Raw genomic sequence first — 6,000 nt, forward strand, 5'->3', positions numbered from 1 at the left:
GAAACATCTAATAAAATATAAACAAAACTTTTTTTGAAGGAAAAACTAACCTAGGCAAGAATAAAATTTGTTTTAGAATACAGGACCTACAGTGCATGGTATAACTGAAAAGGAAAGTGAGGAAGCAATATACACCAAATTCACTATCTTGGTAAGGGGGGCTGGGAGAGAAAGCAATATAGTACCATACGATTTGGTGAGCATACAGGGGCTTTGGGTATATTAGGACTCCTTTCTTCCTCTGACTTGCTGCTTACAGAGTTGTTTGTTATTGTGCCTTATTGTTCATACATATATATTATACCTATTTCTCCTTGTATGTCAAGTATTTTCTAGTAAGGAAGAAAAATACATACATTATTGCATTTATGTTAGAAAATTAACTATGTGTGTAGGTGTAACTGTGTGTAAAACTGTATGTGTACCTATATAGTTATGAAATTCATAGAGAAAGTACTAGAAAAATACTCATTAATAAAGAACAAAGTGTCTTAGACAAGTGCGTGTTATACACGTGTCACATTTTATTAAGTTGCTGACAGTGGAAGTCAGGGACCGAAGAGGCGTACCAGGTCTGTGGGGAGTTGCTGCATGAAGCTACAGGAAATGCAGAGAGCTGGGGCTGTACAGAAGTTTGAAGAACTGTTGACAGCACAGTAAGAGCGGATAGGATTTGGAATGATGAAGGATTAAAGTGTCTGACAGTCAAAAAATGCACATAATGTTTCATAATTCACATCTTTTATAAAACTTCAAATTCTCTCATTACTGGCATCTAAAAGTGTGTGGTTCTTTTTATTGGGGTGCAAAAAACATTACATTTAAAACATAATGTTTGAAATAGACTACAATTTCTATCACTCTGTCATTTTTTTGGAGGAAATGTAAACAACAAAACAAAACATAAAGGCCAGGGATTTAGCTCAGTGGTTTTGCCGCCTGCTGTGCAAGCGCAAGGACCCGAGTTCAATCCCCGGTACCCAAAAAAAAAAAAAACCTGAAATTTTTAAAGTATGATATTAGTTTTTATTTTTGGTTCAGAATAAATGCTTAACATTTTGCCAAAATCGAAACTAAAAACGAACACTTAGAAAAGGGTTGAAGCACATTTTTTCCTTCCCTGGGGAAACCAGGAAGGCAGATGCTGTAACGTGGCTTGGCTTTTCCACAGGACTAGTCTAGGTGAACAAAGCAAACAAAAACCTCTTCCCAACTCTCTCTTATGAGCTGTGTCTACCCGGGTTGTACCTGGCAGAATAAAACCCCAAAACAACCCCCCCCCCCATCAGTTGCAACACAAAACTGAGGATTTGCGAATTTGGGAAGAACCTTTCAACTTGGTCATATAAAATCCTCTCTACAGAGACCGAGTAAAGGTAACAGCCATCAGCAACCCAGCTGAGGTCTGTGGGGGCGCCCATGCACGAGGACCACATCTTGCAGTTCATGACAGGGGTGTCTTAAAATTGAACTTTAGTTTCAGCAGTTACTTCAGGTTCACTTGAGCAATGTTGTAGATGATGGACTCGTTGTACAGCAGGCAGGTGTCATTAACACCTGATGAGATCCTCAAGCCGAGGGGAACCTTAATCCCCTGCAGAGTAATACTCGCCAAGGAATCAGGGGTCGTTTTTCCCAAACCTTTGACACTGTGCTTCCCCTTGGGTAACTTGCTGATGTGTGAAGCATGCTTCAGTTTGTACATGTTTCCAAGGGCAACTTCTCCCAACAGGATTAAGCCCATCAGGTCTCCCTGAGGCATATGTCAGTGGCTGGCGCTCTTGGAGACCATGTCAGTGAAATAGATGCCTTTCCCAAACATGTAGCCTGTCACAGGTGCTTCAGGCAGGGCTATCAGCAGGCCCTGGGACAAGATCCCAGCAAAGTTGGTGGTCCTGGACCCACGCCACAGCAACTTTCAGTTGTGGAGCCTCTTGAAGGGCTTATAGCACTGGGTCCCCCTTCCCACACTATCTTAAAGATATTGATGTCCTGCAAGTCATATGCATTGTATGTGATTGTGTGAGTGTTCTTCACATACTTCCTGATGATCTCAGCTTCTTCAGAATCTTTGTCAATCACCTTACTGCCAGTTTTGAGCTTCTCATAGTTGACAACGACAGGGTCCTTTCTGCTGTCATCAGACTCACCCCTCAGCAGTCTGTAGGCCACCTCAATGTCATGACTGTCCAGCATTTAATTTCCACTTTGGCCTGTACACTGTCTGCTTTGTTCAGCAGTAGGGGCTTCTTCATCCCCAAATCATGTGGGATCAGAGTACAGAAGCAGTTTGAGAGATCCAGGATCTAGGAGTCGCTGCTGTCTTGGGACAGTGCCTGCTGGACCTCACTGAGGATGGCATATGTGGCCTGGATCCCTTTTGCTCAGCTTCCCCAAGGGCATCTTCTGAAGGTTTATCTACTCCACCATGGCTTTCTTCATACTTTTCACATCAAAGATCATCCTAATGAGCTCCTGCACTGGCTTGAGGAGATTGAATTTGGTCTACTGTCAGTTTCTTTACTGCCCCTTCATCCTGGCCATAGTCAATCTCCAGAGGGTAGAACTTTTTGGGATACTTTGTAAAGTTTTTGGAGTTTCAGGCATTCCTGTTTTTTCCTTCATACAATTTCATAAAGTGCTCAATAGCATCTTCCTTGGACAGGATCTGCTACAGTTTATTGCTACCAATCACAGTGTCCACACAGCTCCAGAGCCTGAATATCCAGTACCTACTCTCCTTGTCATTCTCTAGAAGCTGCAGCTTGTAGTAGGAGTTAGTCCCTTTCATGATGTTTGCCAGGACAAGGGTTGTGCTGAAACCTTCTCACCCTTCTCCAGGATGTGCACTGAGTGTTCTAGACCAGTCAGGATCCACAGCTGTTCCTCCTTCAAGACTTAACTTCATTCTCTTTTCAGATTTGATACCTTCTTCTGTGGAGGTGCCTCGCTCTTCTTGGGGAGCACAGCCCCCGACTTCCCCTGGGGCCTCTACTTTGACAGGCTCTGCCTTCACCTGTGCCTTCCAAGGGGACAAGATATGTGCTAAGAACAGCTCCCGTAGGGCCCTGATTGAGGTGTAGACATCGTGGAGGACATCTTCAAACACAATATGGATGTTGGCTTATTTTACTTCACCTTCTTATTCATCTTTTCTACCTCCTTCTTAGTGCTGATGCACAGGGAGGCCTTGTTAGCTGACCCCATAAACTTGCCCCAAGCTTCTGGACTGTGGCCTTCACATCATTCTCATTCTGGGAGAGCTTGCCAAGAAGCAGGATCTTCATGTTGGACAGGGGTTTATCTGCTGGGGCAGAGGAGTTAACAGCAGCTGGCGTCAAGGCCGAGGAGGGTAGGGGTGCCACAGCCATGAGGGTGCTGGTCTCAGGGGAAATATCTGGTCTTATCTTTTTGACTTTCAATTTCTTCAGGAAGAGATTTCTTGGAATTCCTTTGGAGCCACCCAGTCCTTTCACCTGGGTTTCTGTGTTTTGACCATGCACTTGGTGCAGAAAGTGACCTCCCTGGTACAGTAATAAGTATCCCTCTTGACCAGCTGGCCTGAGCACTCCTCACAGGGAAGGATGGCCCCAAATGCTATGATGTGGGCGACTTGGTCCAAGATCACCAACTTCCAGGATGCACTTGCTGCTTATTGAAGATGAGCAGCTCTTTCAGGCTATTCATAGAACATACTTTCTTCAGCTCAACCTTAATGTTCCAGATCAGGTTTTTCTGGGCCTTGAGGGCCTCTTCCGGCTTACTGTCCTTATCCTTTTCTTTCTTAGATTTCTTCTTGGCCACTTCATCTGTTTCATCCACCTTATCACCTTTTCTCTTTCTTTCACTCTTGACCCCCCGGGAGCTGCTTCTTCAGGGCTTCTTTATCTTCCTTGGAGAAGAGGTTGAAGCCCTTGAGCTGTCTGGCACTGTACTCAGGCTGGAATCCCAGCTCCTCCCTGTTCTTGACAAAGCAGTCTGGGTGGTACCAGCAGTCAATCATGCCTAGCTGTGACTTCTCTGGGTCTTGCATCTTCTTGGACAGGTTCAACTGGCCCTTCTCTACCTTATCCATGCACCCCTTGCATGTGCTTCTGGTGGACTTGGTATACTCTGCAGTGAAGTCATCCAGAGTTTTCCCTGCCTGGCTGTTAATTCCATCCTGGCCTTTGCCAGTCACTCCTCTGGCCTCTGAAGTCTTCTTGACTTCTGTTGGTCATCCCACCACAGCTCAGAGAAGCCGTCCACCTCAATGTTGGGCTGCCAAGTGGACTGGCCCACCTTCCAGAAGCAGAAGAAGTGGTACCAGCATGGGACTTTGCCATTGAACATAGGTGACTGCACCATGATGACCATCTGCAACGAGTCCTTGGGGATGCTCTTGTACAAGGCGAGCCTGCTTTTGGCTAGGGAGAGCTTGTCTAAAGCCTCTGCCATCATCCCACCACTTCGCTGTCCACTGCTGTTGCTGGTGGATTGCTGATGCCTGAAAAATCTGAAATCTGAAGGAACTGGCTCACGCAATTGCGAAGGCTGGACAAGACCAGAATCTGCAGGATGGGCCTGCAGGCAGGAAGAGGAATAGTCCAAAGCCCTCTGCTGGTAGAAATGCCTTCTTGCTTAAGGAGATCAATCCTTCGCTACACGGAAAGACCTTTAACTCACTGGACGAGGACCACTCATTTTATGGAGAGTTATCTGTTTTACTCACAGTCTACTAATTTCAGTGTTAATCTCATCTTTAAAAACCCCCAGAAATATCTAAAAAGATGTTTGACCAAATAGCTGAGGAGCATGGCCCAGCCAACTTGAAATAAAATTAATCATCAGGTAGGTTCTGGACCAAAAGATGATTCTCATTTTCAGTCAGCTAATGAGAGATCTCCTGTAAGCCATTGGCCCAGGTGATGGTAAGTGTGCCAGACCAGAGCATGATCACGGTCAGTCCCCATTATGAATGGTCATTTACTCTTTTTTTTTTTTTTGGTTCTTGGAATGAATTCAGGGCCTTCACACTGAGCTACATTATTTTTTATTTTGAGACAGTGTCTTACTAAATTGCTAAGTGCCTAGACAGGGCTTGAAATTTCTTTTTTTGGGGGGGACTTGAAATTTCACTCTTCTTCCCTCAGCCTCCCAGAGTGCTGGGGTTACAGGTGTACATCACCATGCTTAGTCAATCTCTAATTTTTATTTTTATATTTATTTATTTATTTATTTATTTATTGGTACCAGGGATCAAACCTTGCCCTTGCGAGGCAGGCGGCAGAACCACTGAGCTAAATCCCCAGCCCCATTCTCTAATTCTTAATGTGTACTTTTTATATAGATTACCACTTGTAATTTATACATGGACCACCAGAAACTGCCTTTCAACCCTCAATTTGAGCTTTTAGTACATCAGTAAATGAACCAACATTTCAAGATGTCTCATGTTCATATAGTGGTGTTGATTTGTGTACGTTTCAATACTTTATCATTTTTTACTTTAAAAAGTGGAAAATGAAAACTACAACTACTGGTTTTATAGTAAACTAAGACAAATATGGAAACCAAGTGGGTTTAAACCTTTAGATTAAATGGACTTCTGTTGCTTTAAGCTTGACATTGTATGTTTATGGCATTTATGCTCAGAATTTAAGTGTGTATTTATTTATTTGATTTTTTGTTTGTCTTGCTATGTAGTTCAGGCCAGCTTTGAACTCACTATGTAACCCAGGCTGGCCTTGAACTCATAGCATCCACCTACCTCAGCCTCTCAAGTGTGCGCACCATCACACCTGGCTCATCTGATGACCTTTGTAATGCCCTTCCTTAGTTTTTAGTTCTGTACGCCAACTAACACCCAGCATGTAAATTGCTGTGAGGTTTAGCTTGTGGAAAAGCAATATATCTATTTTAAGCAAAAGCAGGAACTAAGTAGCTGCAGGAGATTGAAGTCAATATTAATGTTCAGCCCAGGGGAATAGGAAAAAACACATGCCCTGAATGACAAAGACC

At 43.8% G+C, this 6,000-nt stretch overlaps 1 pseudogene; it reads right to left on the bottom strand.

Moving 5' to 3' along the window:
* Positions 1–400: 400 nt before the first annotated feature.
* On the bottom strand, positions 401–5,307 carry LOC101697410 (poly [ADP-ribose] polymerase 1 pseudogene; annotated as a pseudogene).
* Positions 5,308–6,000: the final 693 nt, after the last annotated feature.

Source organism: Heterocephalus glaber, unplaced genomic scaffold, assembly GCF_053883595.1.
Source record: "Heterocephalus glaber isolate CG9 unplaced genomic scaffold, H.glaber_assembly_v1.0 deba00001564, whole genome shotgun sequence".
In the NCBI taxonomy this organism is placed as follows: Eukaryota; Metazoa; Chordata; class Mammalia; order Rodentia; family Bathyergidae; genus Heterocephalus; species Heterocephalus glaber.